Genomic DNA, 15,488 nt, shown 5'->3' with positions numbered 1-15,488 from the left:
TTATTGCTAATGAAGAAAGATCATCTTTACTGTAATAAAGCAGTAAGTATTAATATATATCTTTTTGCCTTTTCATACTGTTCATGGGGTTATCACAGCAAGAATACTGGAGTGGTTTGCTATTCCCTCCTCCAGTGGACCACATTTTGTCAGAAGGGAAAAAGGAGAAGAGGGTGGCAGAGGATGAGATAGATAGCATCACAGACTCATGGGGCATGAATCTGAGCAAACTCCAGGGAGATAGTAAAGTTCTGGGAAGTTTGACGTGCTGCAGTCCATGGGGTCCCAAAGAGTCAGACACAGATTAGCGACTGAACAACAACAGCATTAATATATGTAGTATGATCCCATTTGTTAGCTATATTCCAAATGTTAACAGTAGGAGGCATTGCAGAATATATTTTAAAAATGTAATTACATTACATAGTGTGTCAGGGATGGCTGGCTAACTTTTAACTCAGAGTTATTATTCAGACACAGCTGCCTAACTAGGGACTACATATCTGAGCCTCCTTTGCATCCAGAACAGGACGTATGGCTAATTCTTAACCATGGGATGTGAACAGAGGTGCTGTGTCACTTCTGGTTTGTGTTTTAAGTAGTGGACTATGCCTTTTTTCCTGCTCCCCTCCCTGCTTCCTGTCAGCCAGATGCAGAGGACTCCAAGGAAATGGGCTATTGGACTCACCATGTGGAAGGGCCCTAGGTCCCTGAATGACCAAATGTGGGTACAGCCACTCCAGGAACTCTGCATTCAGATGGATATATCTTTCCTTTTCTCCTCTGTCTTGCATTCAATATACCAGCAAAATTGGAAAACTGAGCAGTTGCTACAGTCAGTTTACATTCCAATCCCAAAAGAAAGGCAATGCCAAAAAATGTTCTAACTACCGCACAATTGCACTCATCTCACACGCTAGTAAAGCAATGCTCAAAATTCTCCAAGATAGGCTTCATGAGTACGTGAACCAAGAACTTCCAGATGTGCAAGCTGGAATTAGAAAAGGCAGAGGAACCAGAGATCAAATTGCCAACATCCTCTGGATCACAGAAAAAGCAAAAGAATTCCAGAAAAGCATCTTCTGCTTCATTGACTATGTTAAAGCCTTTGACTGGGTGGATTACAACAAACTGTAGAAAATTCTTCAAGAGATGGGAATGCCAGACCACCTGACCTGCCTCCTGAGAAATCTGTGTGCAGGTCAAGAAGCAACAGTTAGAACCAGACGTGGAACAACAGACTGGTTCCAAATTGGGAAAGAGTACATCAAGGCTGTATATATATTCTCACCTTGCTTATTTAACTTCTGTGCAGAGTACATCATGCAAAATGCCAGACTGGATGAAGCACAAGCTGGAATCAAGATTGCAGGGAGAAATATCAATAACCTCAGATATGCAGATGACACCACCCTTATGGCAGAAAGCAAAGAGGAACTATAGAACCTCTTGATGAATGTGAAAGAGGAGAGTGAAAAAACTTGGCTTAAAACTCAACATTCAAAAATGAAGATGATGGCATCTGGTCCCATCACTTCATGGCAAATAGATGGGGAAACAATAGAAACAGTAAGAGACTTTATTTTTTTGGGCTCCATAATCACTGCAGATGGTGACTGCAACCACAAAATTAAAAGATGCTTGCTCCTTAGAAGAAAAGCTATGACCTACCTAGACAGCATATTAAAAAGCAGAGACATTACCTTGCCAACAAATGTCCATCTAGCCAAAGCTATGGTTTTTCCAGTAGTCATGTATGCATGTGAGAGTTGGACCATAAAGAAAGCTGAGTGCCAAAAAATTGATGCTTTTGAATTGTAGTGTTGGAGAAGACTCTTGAGAGTCCCTTGAAGTGCAAGGAGATCCAACCTGTCAATCCTAAAGGAAATCAGTCCTGACTATTCATTGAAAGGACCGATGCTGAAGCTGAAGCTCCAATAATTTGGCCACCTGTTGTGAAGGGCTGACTCATTAGAAAAGACCCTGATGCTGGGAAAGATTGAAGGCAGGAGGAGAAGGGGATAACAAAGGATGAGATGGTTGGATGGCATCACCGACTCAAAGGACATGAGTTTGAGCAAGCTCCAAGAGTTGGTGATGGATGGGGAAGCCTGGCATGCTGCTGTCCATGGGGTCATAAAGAGTCGGACATGACTGAGCAACTGAACTGAACTGAAGTGAGGAACAGCCACAGGCTAGGCAAGAACACTTACAGTTATGTGAGCAATAAACAAGCTTCTGTTGTGCTGTGTTATGGGAATTTGGAGTTTGTTATGGCACCCTACCTAATACAAGTAATGGTGCTACCCTATCTAGTACAAGTTATACTTACTGATCAGTAATTATAATCTTTATTTTCTTTTCATGTATGTGTAATTAAAAACATATAAATAATATTTGTGGGTTTCAGAGCTCTACTTATAGCAATGAGCATCCTCACTGGTTTTTAATTCTCAAAATTCACATCATCTAAAAGATATTGGAGAGAGCCATAGAAGAAGGAGTAAAAAACTGGCAGTATGATCCTTTCTGTCCCTTTCTTTTAATATAGAATCTGATCTTGAAAAGAAAGTCATCTAAAAATCCTCAAGTTACTACTCCAAAGGGACAAGGTGTCAAAGATACTGGAAACAGATACTGCAAATTCTGTTTTTCCTTGCATTGAGTGGAAAATAAGTTTGTACAAGCAAAGAACATCAGTTTGCAAAGTGCTCTTCAGTTACAAAGAAGAACGGATAAAAAATTTGTGGAAAGTTCTCTGGCGGTTCACTTGTTAAGACTCCATGCTTCCACTGCAGGGGATGTGGGTTGGATCCCTGGTCAGAGAACATAAGATCCCACATGCTGTGTGACAAAAAAAAAAAAAAAAAAAGATTTGCCTACCCTTTATCATGAAACCTTGTATTAAATAAAGGAAGCTGAATTTAGTACCTCATTGACTGCAAGAAATCACAAGCTTTTGAAAAGCTGGGGGGTACCTTGGATTTAATTTCCAATTGTGCTACAGCATCTTATCCAATAACTCATAATGGATTGCAGTAACATAATCCAAAGGCAATAAAGAACAAAGCTGACTTACCCATGAGACTTGATAAGAACCACAAGGAGTACACATTGGAAGGGTTTTAATAGGTTTAAGATTTCATCAAACATTAAAAAGGAAAGATGAAGGAAATGCTTGTAATTGCTTGAGGTAAGAAAAGACATCAAAACTAGTTTGACTGTTTAGAATGAGAATTGTGAGAGGGTTTAGCTCTAAATATAAGAGAATATTTATTTTCATGGACAATATCAGGTAAAATGGCAATGACATTGGTTTCTCAGAGTTCCATGATGACTCCTTTGGTATCTGAATGAGGAAGGAAACAGACCTTTGTAGGCAGGGACTCAAATTTAAATAGATCCTTCACACCACCTGGCTATGTCTACATGAAACCAAAATATCAGGATAAGGAGTATAAAACTTTAAAAATGCCAAGTGATGCCAAGGTTCCTGATGTTTCCAAACATCCAAGTGTTTGCACAGATGTTTCCAAATATGTAGATGTTGGCAGTTTCGTTGACGAAATTCAGATAAGTGCGGGGACTTTTTATTTTTAGCACAACTATTTTTAGCCTGAGTTTCTATCAACGTTTAGTAATGGGTGATAGAGTAACTGCTTCAAATTCTTGACCCCAGGAAGAGCCCAGGTATTCAGGGAGGCATTTGGAAAGGTGCTCATCCCTCCAGGCTTCTTTGGGTACCACTTCTGCTGTCACTTGAAACCTAATAAGTCCTTGAAACATTCCTGAGTTATTTCAGAGAGGAGAAGGCATGTCAAAGATGTGGGGAACCTGGCAAAAAGACTGGATGAAGAGCCAAGGGGTGGACATGCAGGAGACACTCAGTAAGTACATGAGAAAATGTGGCAATCGGAAGTGAAGTTTCCAGCCTCCTTTGACCACATCTACCCACTGGTGACTTCTGGGGCCAGATCTTAATACAGACGAATTTCCTATGCTCCCGTCTAAAGTCAGTTCTTTCACTTTGCACTAGAGCCCATTTGCTCTTGCCTACTCACAGCATTATTCCAACAGTTATCTCTCCTATAGTCAGAAAGTCTTCTCTCTTCAGGATTCTTCCTAAACATATACACCTGCTATTATTTACACACACATGTACACACAAATGGGGCTTCCCAGGTGACGCTAGTGATAAAAGAACCCTCCTGTCAATGCTGGAGATACAAGCGACGCGGTTTCTATACCTGGATTGGGAAGATTCCCTGGAGGAGGCATGGCAACCCACTCCAGTATTCTTGCCTGGAGAGTCTCATGGACAGAGGAGCATGGCAGGCTATAGTCCATAGGGTTGCAAAAAATTGGACATGACTGAAGCGACTTAGCATGCACGCATACACACACAAATGCACACACTGTAACTTCTTTTGATTATACTTCCTCAGCTAGCCCCTGTCACCTTTATTTTAGAGTAAAATTCCTCAAAGATGTGTCTATACTCACTGTCTCCAAGCCTTCTCTCGTTTTTCCTCAGCCTACTCTCATCAGGCTTTTTGTTCTGCCCACTCCATCACATCTGCTCTCATCTGGTGAGGCTGCAGAATCCACAAGAACCCATCAGTCCTCCACCCTCAGATTAACTTGATCTCTCTGTAGCATTTGAACCATTTGATCATTCCTTCTTCCTTGATCCTTTCTCTTCACTGGTTCCGGGACATCGGACTCTCTAGTTTTCTTCCTGCCTTGATACTGGCTCTTATCACTCTCCTGCAATGCTTTTTCCTCTTTCTCCAATCTTATAAAGTTGGGGCACCATCATAGTTCAGTCATTACCCCTTTTCTCTTTTCTATGCAAATATATTTTCTAGGAGATTTTATTTAATCTTGTAGTCTTAAAATTATCTCTCATATACCTAAGACTCTTGTGTTAGTCGCTCAGTTGTGTATGACTCTTTGTGATCTCATGGACTGTAGCCTGCCAGACTCCTCTGTCCATGGAATTCTCCAGGCAAAAATACTAGTGTGGGTAGCCATTCCCTTCTCCGGAGGAATCCTCCCGATTCAGGGGTTGAACCTGGGTCTCCCACATTGCAGGTAGATTCTTTACCTTCTGACCCACTAGGGAAGTCCCAAGTTTTAATTATTTGGTCACGCTGCAAGGCATGTGGTATCTTAGTTCCCCAACCAGGGATCAAACCTGCACCCCCTGCATTGGCAGCTCACAGTCTTAACCACTGAACCACCAGGGAGCCCTGTCCAGATGTTCATCTTTCTAACTGCCTTCTCCGTATCTCCCCTTGGATATCTGATTGACTCTTCAAACTTAGCATTTTCCAAACTCCATGGCTGATCTTCTAGATCAGTGAAAGGCAACTCCATTATTCTACGTGCTCAGGTCAGAAGCCATGGAATAAATCCTTGACTTCTATTCCTCTCACACCCCACATCCAGTTCACACCTATGGGAAACCCTACTGGTGCTACCTTCACAACACGTCCAGACTCTGCCTATGCTGGGCCACTTTCACTCTTTCTACATGATCAGAGTCATCATAACCTGTCACCTGTCATTGTCACCCTTAACAGACTCCCTGTTTCTACCCTTGGCCCTTACAGTCTATTCCAACACAGCAGGCAGTGATTTTACAGCATGGAAGCCCCACCCTGTTACTCCCCTGCTCAGAAGTCTGCGGTAGCGCCTCCCTCCACACAGAGGAAGAGGTCTTATAAGGCTCCATGTGGTCTGCCCCGCCACCTCTCTCTCATCACCTTCCCCTGCCACCCCCCTCACGGCTTTTGTTCCCACCACACTGCCGCTTGCCTGCCTCTGAGGCTCCAGCACACTCCTGCTCCCAGTCTTTCTCCTGTTATCTGCTTGTCTGCTCTCCCACCCTCTCCAAGTCTTTGCTCAACTGTCACTTTTTCACTGGCGCCTCTTCTGATTACCCTTCTTAAAATTCCAAACTGAAACCCCAAATTCCTGAAAATCCTTACACTGCTCTGCCTTGTCTTTCTCCATAGCACACTCATTACCTTCTAAGATACTGTATACTAACTTCTTCAGCTCTATTATTTATTGTCTGTCTCCTCCTTCCCCACCACTAGAATGGCAGCTCCCATTCAGGCCAGGATCTTCAACTGTTATGCTCACGGATGCCCCCCAAGTGCCAAGAACAGAGCCTGGCACACGGTGGATGGGCACTCACTGAAGATTTGTTAAGTGAATTGAATCGATAGGTGGAAGAATCTGGTTGTAAGATTCTCCTGATGGACCAGCATTTTAGGTCCAAGCACTTTCTCTCATTTAATCCGCAAAATAGCCACGTGACATAAATGCACTGATTTCCCCCATTTTTCAGATAAAAAGTCTGCAGCACAGAGCATTTCTATCATCTGCCCGAGACTGCATGATTGGAGGGTGGCAGAGGTTCAAGCCCAGTCCGCATGTTCCACTTCCTCACTATCCTTCTTCATTCCTGGAATGAGTATTAATTGGTGTTGCTCTTCTGGAGGGTAATTCAGCCTTTGTATGAATGGCTTTATGAATGTTCCCACCCTTTGTTTCAGAGAACTAATCATGGATACACACGGAGACATATCTACACCATTGTTTGTAATGGCAAACAAAACCCCAGGAGAGAACCCAAGTGATGCATAGGAGGGAACTGATTTTTTAAAAAATCATGGTACATTCACACAACGGAAAATTACATAGCCAGTACTAATGATGGTATAAAAGAATGTATAATGACATGGAGAAACCACCCCAGCATATGTCAAGTATAAATAACAAAGATGATAAACTATAACACTGTATCCACATCACAATTCCCCAATTTTGAAAAATTACATTATTTATGCACATTATTTATAACACATACACAAAATGTTTAGAAGAAATACATCAAAACATTAATAATGGTTTTCCCTAATGATATGATTATGGGTGATTTTTATTTTCTTGGTAAATTTCTGTGTAATTTTTTATAATAATAAAACATTTTTAAGAGGAACCGCTACCTCAATATTAAAATATGCTTTCCTATTTATATTCTACCCTAATAAATGTTATGGAAAAAATTTAGCATACCTGAATAGCTGAAAGGTAAGACTAGATCCTTGTGAAATACCCAAGGATTCTAAGAAGTTAGGTTGTTACAACTGTGTTTTATTTGGCCTATTAAAATAATTTAATTGTATGACAACATCCTTATCTAGGTGAACTGTAATCAGCCATTTCATTTACGCCCACTGGATTCTCAAAGTTTTAATAAAGTTTAGTTTTTCTTTTTCTTTCTTTTGGAGAAATCCCCACCCCCACCCCGCTCCCTAACAGGCATTACATTCTGTTTCTCTTTGGAGCACTTGCATCTCTTAATTGCAGAAAAGTATCTCATTCCACAGCACAAAGGACCTCGAATTGTTTCAAGAACATCTCAGATAGCACATTTAGACTGTGCCATCATATTAAGAAATTACAGTATTAAGGCACATTCTTAAGCAATTACTTATATAATTTTTCTCTTTTAACTCCACTCCTGGAGAATAATCTTGTTTAAAGCCTGTCTTGGAAAACGTCACTTGTGGGTTTTTTTGGCTTTTGCTTTTTTCCTGATCACAAGCCATTTTAAGAGCAGTCAGAAACCTATATAGTGTGAGGGGTACTGTGGGCTTCCTTAACATCAAAAATGAGGGCAATGCCAGAATGATTAGTTAAATTACTAAACGAAGAAGGAAAAGGACACATTTAGATCTGCTAATGGAACAACTTGAAAGATTCAAAAAGGTTAATGTTTCTACATGAATGGTCATGCAATTGGAAGTGACTTTGAAACTAGCTAATTCCTGAAGCCCAGATAGAATCTGAACATTCTTGTGGGTTTAAAGATGAAATGTTTCAAAGGATTGGAATGAATTTGTTTAAAGAGAGGCTGCAAAGAGAGTGGAAGAGCTGAAAGTTGGCAGGAGGGGTTATACTGGAGAAGAACATGCATCACAGATAGGCACACACACGTGCATGCAGGTACACACCCCAGTGTTCACATGGCCCCTTCCGCAAACTGTCCTCACTTCTAAGAACTGAACATGAGCCAAATGCCTGTTCCCAAGAGGGTGTTCAGCACAGTCAAAGGAGCCCAAGAGAAGGGGACGGAGACCATGAAAGAACAGACATGCCATCAACCTTGAAACAGAAGACTGGCTTCAGGCCTGAATTCCACATCTGGAATAGAGGCTGCAAGTGAATAAAGAGGTGACTAGCTGCCAGAGTGTCCCAGGGCAGGGCTATAAGCAGAAACAAGAGAAGAAAAGTAGTTCACATATGAGAACCTAGTGGTCCAGTGATTTTCAGCAAAGGCCTGGCCAGGGCTGGACCAGCCTGGTGGCCGCCCACTGCCCCCAACTCTGTTCTTACTCACACACCCTCAGCACAATCTCACCTTTTCAGGTGCTGTCAGGGTGATGGTCCTTCTCACCTCAGGCCTCCGTCTGACCCTCCTCTCCCCTGGGAGCAGTAGGGAGCATCAGGCCAGGCTGTCAGATTTCCTAGTCCCACAAGCAGAAGAAGTCCCCACCGTGTCTCTCCAAGCCTCCGCCTGCAGCCGACGTTGCTTGGGACTCTTCACCAGGTATTATCACAGACTTTTTTACTCATGAGGAAAGGAGGGCTTTCCTTGCTCACTCAGCTGAGAAGCAGCAGCATCAGGATTTAAACTCAGTCCTGCTTCCCTCTAAAACGCAGATGTTTTTAATCACCCCATAATGCCAATCAGAGTTCTAGCCCTAATGGTAAATCTTTAACAAATGATGGCAAGAATTTCTGTTGGAATCTGGTTTTAGAAATTCTGATTATTTTCTCCTTTCCCGGCTTCTGTCCGGGGCTTCCCTGGTAGCTCAGCTGGTAAAGAATCTGCCGACAATGCAGGAGACCCCGGTTTGATCCCTGGGTTGGGTAGATCCCCTGGAGAAGGGGAAGGCTACCCACTCCAGTATTCTGGCCTGGAGAATCCCATGGACTGTATATACCATTTAGTTGCAAAGAGTCAGACATGGCTAAGTAACTTTCACTTTACTTCCGTCCATTCATTATCCCCCCTCTCCCCCATCCAGTCTTCTCTCTCCCTTTATCTTTTCTTTTTTCTAATCTGAAGGAGCAGTCTTAAGCCCTACCTCTTAATATCCAGCATTCCATCTCTGATATGGAAACAACAGATGTTTTTTGCATCATATATATAGTACAGCCTCAGAGCCAGCCCCCTCCCCGAACTCCCGCTATTAGCCTGGCCCCACAATCCTGTCTTTGTAGAAGTTCTGTGCAGGCCCATGTTCCTGTGCACCTGTGATAGATGATCAACGTATCTGGGATACTGTGACTCTCAGGGGGCACAAAAGGTAAAAAATCTGCCTGCCAATGCAGGAGACACGGGAGACACAAATTCCATCCCTGGGTCGGGAAGATCCCTGGAGGAGGAAATGGCAAACCCTCTCCAGTATTCTTGGTGGGATAATCCCATGGACAGAGGCCAGCAGGCTACAGTTTACGATGTCACGAAGAGTCAGACATGACTGAGCACACACACACACGTGACTCTCAGGAAGCAAGGCCAGTCATCCAGGCTACCCCTCTATTCCTGCTGTGCACTTTCTGCATCTTTCTTGCAATGGGCTGAAATCCCAGGTTTCTCATTTTTCTTATCCCTGCTGAATAAAAAGAGAAAGAATGCTCAGATAGGTGGGTGTAGGACATGAGCCCTTCCGTGTGAGGACCACTCCTCCTAGAAAAGCAACTGAAAATTGTCCACACGTTTTCATTTTTTTCAGTTTCAAGGCTTGTGTTTTCCAAGAGAAGAAAATGTTCTCCACTGAAACAATTATTGGAATAAAAGATAAGGATAAAGGTCATAACAAGCTTGTGGTGAAGAAGTATGAGTGGAAGAAAGAATGACCTGGTTCACTCCCAGGGCCCAGGCTCTCTAGAGGTGAGGCCACTGCTGCCCACCTCTGTCCTCCCATGGATGCTCATGTGAAGCTACCTTTTGCTCCAGACCTGCTGGAACCTAAGATGAGACATGATAAAATAAATGGGCTGGCCAATAAAACAGGGGGAGCTGAGTTTCAGGAGAGCCTACCCTGCTGTCTTTACCAATGGCCCCTGGAGCTCTGTTTATAAGTAAATTAGGAGGATCAGCCTGCTGGGTCAAAAAAGCATAGAAAAAGCAGTAATAGTTGTGTGGTTGTGTGTGTGAAGCCTTTCAGACACATTCAAGTGTGTTTGAATCAGAGACGTCAGATTTGACTCTAGCATTGCCTCCTCCAGGAAGCCTTCCCAGACTGTTCCCAGCACAATCTATAGGGTGGGTTAGACCTTCCTCCCATGTACAAAGCAACCACTCAGAATACCCAGCAGCACATTTAACTAGTGTACTTTTCCACCAGCTGCGAACTTCTTGTGGCCCAGGCCTGGCTTTTGTTTTTGTTTTTGTTTTTTTTAATTTTATTTTATTTTCAAACTTTACATAATTATATTAGTTTTGCCAAATATCAAAATGAATCCGCCACAGGTATACATGTGTTCCCCATCCTGAACCCTCCTCCCTCCTCCCTCCCCATTCCATCCCTCTGGGTCGTCCCAGTGCACCAGCCCCAAGCATCCAGTATCGTGCATCGAACCTGGACTGGCAACTCATTTCATACATGATATTTTACATGTTTCAATGCCATTCTCCCAAATCTTCCCACCCTCTCCCTCTCTCACAGAGTCCATAAGACTGTTCTATACATCAGTGTCTCTTTTGCTGTCTTGTACACAGGGTTATTGTCACCATCTTTCTAAATTCCATATATATGCTTTAGTATACTGTATTGGTGTTTTTCTTTCTGGCTTACTTCACTCTGTATAATAGGCTCCAGTTTCATCCACCTCATTAGAACTGGTTCAAATGTATTCTTTTTAATGGCTGAGTAATACTCCATTGTGTATATGTACCACAGCTTTCTTATCCATTCATCTGCTGATGGACATCTAGGTTGCTTCCATGTCCTGGCTATTATAAACAGTGCTGCGATGAACATTGGGGTACACGTGTCTCTTTCCCTTCTGGTTTCCTCAGTGTGTATGCCCAGCAGTGGGATTGCTGGATCATAAGGCAATTCTATTTCCAGTTTTTTAAGGAATCTCCACACTGTTCTCCATAGTGGCTGTACTAGTTTGCATTCCCACCAACAGTGCAAGAGGGTTCCCTTTTCTCCATACCCTCTCCAGCATTTATTGCTTGTAGACTTTTGGATCGTAGCCATTCTGACTGGTGTGAAATGGTACCTCATAGTGGTTTTGATTTGCATTTCTCTGATAATGAGTGATGTTGAGCATCTTTTCATGTGTTTGTTAGCCATCTGTATGTCTTCTTTGGAGAAATGTCTATTTAGTTCTTTGGCCCATTTTTTGATTGGGTCATTTATTTTTCTGGAGTTGAGCTGTAGGACTTGCTTGTATATTCTCGAGATTAGTTGTTTGTCAGTTGCTTCATTTGCTATTATCTTCTCCCATTCTGAAGGCTGCCTTTTCACCTTGCTAATAGTTTCCTTTGATGTGCAGAAGCTTTTAAGGTTAATTAGGTCCCATTTGTTTATTTTTGCTTTTATTTCCAATATTCTGGGAGGTGGGTCATAGAGGATCCTGCTGTGATGTATGTTGGAGAGTGTTTTGCCTATGTTCTCCTCTAGGAGTTTTATAGTTTCTGGTCTTACGTTGAGATCTTTAATCCATTTTGAGTTTATTTTTGTGTATGGTGTTAGAAAGTGTTCTAGTTTCATTCTTTTACAAGTGGTTGACCAGATTTCCCAGCACCACTTGTTAAAGAGATTTTCTTTAATCCATTGTATATTCTTGCCTCCTTTGTCAAAGATAAGGTGTCCATATGTGCATGGATTTATCTCTGGGCTTTCTATTTTGTTCCATTGATCTATATTTCTGTCTTTGTGCCAGTACCATACTGTCTTGATAACTGTGGCTTTGTAGTAGAGCCTGAAGTCAGGTAGGTTGATTCCTCCAGTTCCATTCTTCTTTCTCAAGATCGCTTTGGCTATTCGAGGTTTTTTGTATTTCCATACAAATTGTGAAATTATTTGTTCTAGCTCTGTGAAGAATGCTGTTGGGAGCTTGATAGGGATTGCATTGAATCTATAGATTGCTTTGGGTAGTATACTCATTTTCACTATATTGATTCTTTCAATCCATGAACATGGTATATTTCTCCATCTGTTAGTGTCCTCTTTGATTTCTTTCACCAGTGCTTTATAGTTTTCTATATATAGGTCTTTAGTTTCTTTAGGTAGATATATTCCTAAGTATTTTATTCTTTCTGTTGCAATGGTGAATGGAATTGTTTCCTTAATTTCTCTTTCTGTTTTCTCATTATTAGTGTATAGGAATGCAAGGGATTTCTGGGTGTTGATTTTATATCCTGCAACTTTACTATAGTCATTGATTAGCTCTAGTAATTTTCTGGTGGAGTCTTTAGGGTTTTCTATGTAGAGGATCATGTCATCTGCAAACAGTGAGAGCTTTACTTCTTCTTTTCCAATTTGGATTCCTTTTATTTCTTTTTCTGCTCTGATTGCTGTGGCCAAAACTTCCAAAACTATGTTGAATAGTAATGGTGAAAGTGGGCACCCTTGTCTTGTTCCTGACTTTAGAGGAAATGCTTTCAATTTTTCACCATTGAGGATAATGTTTGCTGTGGGTTTGTCATATATAGCTTTTATTATGTTGAGGTATGTTCCTTCTATTCCTGCTTTCTGGAGAGTTTTTATCATAAATGGATGTTGAATTTTGTCAAAGGCTTTCTCTGCATCTATTGAGATAATCATATGGTTTTTATTTTTCAACTTGTTAATGTGGTGTATTACATTGATTGATTTGCGGATATTGAAGAATCCTTGCATCCCTGGGATAAAGCCCACTTGGTCATGGTGTATGATCTTTTTAATGTGTTGTTGGATTCTGATTGCTAGAATTTTGTTAAGGATTTTTGCATCTATGTTCATCAGTGATATTGGCCTGTAGTTTTCTTTTTTTGTGGGATCTTTGTCAGGTTTTAGTATTAGGGTGATGGTGGCCTCATAGAATGAGTTTGGAAGTTTACCATCCTCTGCAATTTTCTGGAAGAGTTTGAGCAGGATAGGTGTTAGCTCTTCTCTAAATTTTTGGTAGAATTCAGCTGTGAAACCGTCTGGACCTGGGCTTTTGTTTGCTGGAAGATTTTTGATTACAGTTTCAATTTCCGTGTTTGTGGTGGGTCTGTTAAGATTTTCTATTTCTTCCTGATCGAGTTTTGGAAAGTTGTACTTTTCTAAGAATTTGTCCATTTCTTCCTCGTTGTCCATTTTATTGGCATATAATTGTTGATAGTACTCTCTTATGATCCTTTGTATTTCTGTGTTGTCTGTTGTGATCTCTCCATTTTCATTTCTAATTTTATTGATTTGATTTTTCTCCCTTTGTTTCTTGATGAGTCTGGCTAATGGTTTGTCAATTTTATTTATCCTTTCAAAAAACCAGCTTTTGGTTTTGTTGATTTTTGCTATGATCTCTTTTGTTTCTTTTGCATTTATTTCTGCTCTAAGTTTTAAGATTTCTTTAATTATACTAACCCTGGGGTTCTTCATTTCTTCCTTTTCTAGTTGCTTTAGGTGTAGAGTTAGGTTATTTATTTGACTTTTTTTCTTGTTTCTTGAGGTGTGCCTGTATTGCTATGAACTTTCCCCTTAGGACTGCTTTTACCATGTCCCACAGGTTTTGGGTTGTTGTGTTTTCATTTTCATTCGTTTCTATGCAAATTTTGATTTCTTTTTTGATTTCTTCTGTGATTTGTTGGTTATTCAGCAGCGTGTTGTTCAGCCTCCATATGTTGGAATTTTTAATAGTTTTTCTCTTGTAATTGAGATCTAATCTTACTGCATTGTGGTCGGAAAAGATGCTTGGAATGATTTCTATTTTTTGGATTTACCAAGGCTAGCTTTATGTCCCAGGATGTGATCTATCCTGGAGAAGGTTCCATGTGAGCTTGAGAAAAAGGTGAAATTCATTGTTTTGGGATGAAATGTCCTATAGATATCAATTAGGTCTAACTGGTCTATTGTATCGTTTAAAGTTTGTGTTTCCTTGTTCATTTTCTGTTTAGTTGATCTATCCATAGGTGTGAGTGGGGTATTAAAGTCTCCCACTATTATTGTGTTATTGTTAATTTCTCCTTTCATACTTGTTAGCATTTGTCTTACATACTGCGGTGCTCCCGTGTTGGGTGTATATATATTTATAATTGTTATATCTTCTTCTTGGATTGATCCTTTGATCATTATGTAGTGACCATCTTTGTCTCTTTTCACAGTCTTTGTTTTAAAGTCTATTTTATCTGATATGAGTATTGCTACTCCTGCTTTCTTTTGGTCCCTATTTGCATGGAAAATCTTTTTCCAGCCCTTCACTTTCAGTCTGTATGTGTCCCCTGTTTTGAGGTGGGTCTCTTGTAGACAACATATGTAGGGGTCTTGTTTTTGTATCCATTCAGCCAGTCTTTGTCTTTTGGTTGGGGCATTCAACCCATTTACGTTTAAGGTAATTACTGATAAGTATGATCCCGTTGCCATTTACTTTATTGTTTTGGGTTCGAATTTATACACCGTTTTTGTGTTTCCTGTCTAGAGAATATCCTTTAGTATTTGTTGGAGAGCTGGTTTGGTGGTGCAGAATTCTCTCAGCTTTTGCTTGTCTGAAAAGCTTTTGATTTCTCCTTCATACTTGAATGAGATCCTTGCTGGGTACAATAATCTGGGCTGCAGGTTATTTTCTTTCATCACTTTAAGTATGTCTTGCCATTCCCTCCTGGCTTGAAGAGTTTCTATTGAAAGATCAGCTGTTATCCTTATGGGTATTCCCTTGTGTGTTATTTGTTGTTTTTCCCTTGCTGTTTTTAATATTTGTTCTTTGTGTTTGATCTTTGTTAATTTGACTAATATGTGTCTTGGGGTGTTTTGCCTTGGGTTTATCCTGTTTGGGACTCTCTGGGTTTCTTGGACTTGGGTGATTATTTCCTTCCCCATTTTAGGGAAGTTTTCAACTATTATCTCCTCAAGTATTTTCTCATGGTCTTTCTTTTTGTCTTATTCTTCTGGGACCCCTATGATTCAAATGTTGTAGTGTTTAATATTGTCCTGGAGGTCTCTGAGATTGTCCTCATTTCTTTTAATTCGTTTTTCTTTTATCCTCTCTGATTCATTTATTTCTACCATTCTATCTTCTAATTCACTAATCCTATCTTCTGCCTCTGTTATTCTACTATTTTTTGCCTCCAGAGTGTTTTTAATTTCACTTATTGCATTATTCATTATATATTGACTCTTTTTTATTTCTTCTAAGTCCTTGTTAAACCTTTCTTGCATCTTCTCAATCCTTGCCTCCAGGCTATTTATCTGTGATTCCATTTTAATTTC

At 40.7% G+C, this 15,488-nt stretch overlaps 1 long non-coding RNA gene across 4 annotated transcripts in view; it reads right to left on the bottom strand.

Moving 5' to 3' along the window:
• LOC123334422 overlaps positions 1 to 10,517 on the bottom strand; it is a 42,765-nt gene extending 32,248 nt beyond the window's left edge. For 2 of the 4 annotated variants that reach the window (XR_006552247.2, XR_006552248.2), the window contains exon 1: positions 8,438 to 10,503. This is a non-coding gene — a long non-coding RNA (uncharacterized LOC123334422). Of the gene's footprint in view, positions 1 to 8,437 lie in introns of all 4 variants that reach the window. The other 2 variants (XR_006552246.2, XR_006552245.2) reach the window with 2 other exon arrangements.
• Positions 10,518 to 15,488: the final 4,971 nt, after the last annotated feature.

The sequence above is a fragment of the Bubalus bubalis genome, chromosome 7 (genome assembly GCF_019923935.1).
Source record: "Bubalus bubalis isolate 160015118507 breed Murrah chromosome 7, NDDB_SH_1, whole genome shotgun sequence".
NCBI lineage: Eukaryota > Metazoa > Chordata > Mammalia > Artiodactyla > Bovidae > Bubalus > Bubalus bubalis.
This window is presented reverse-complemented; position numbering and strand designations above follow the sequence as displayed.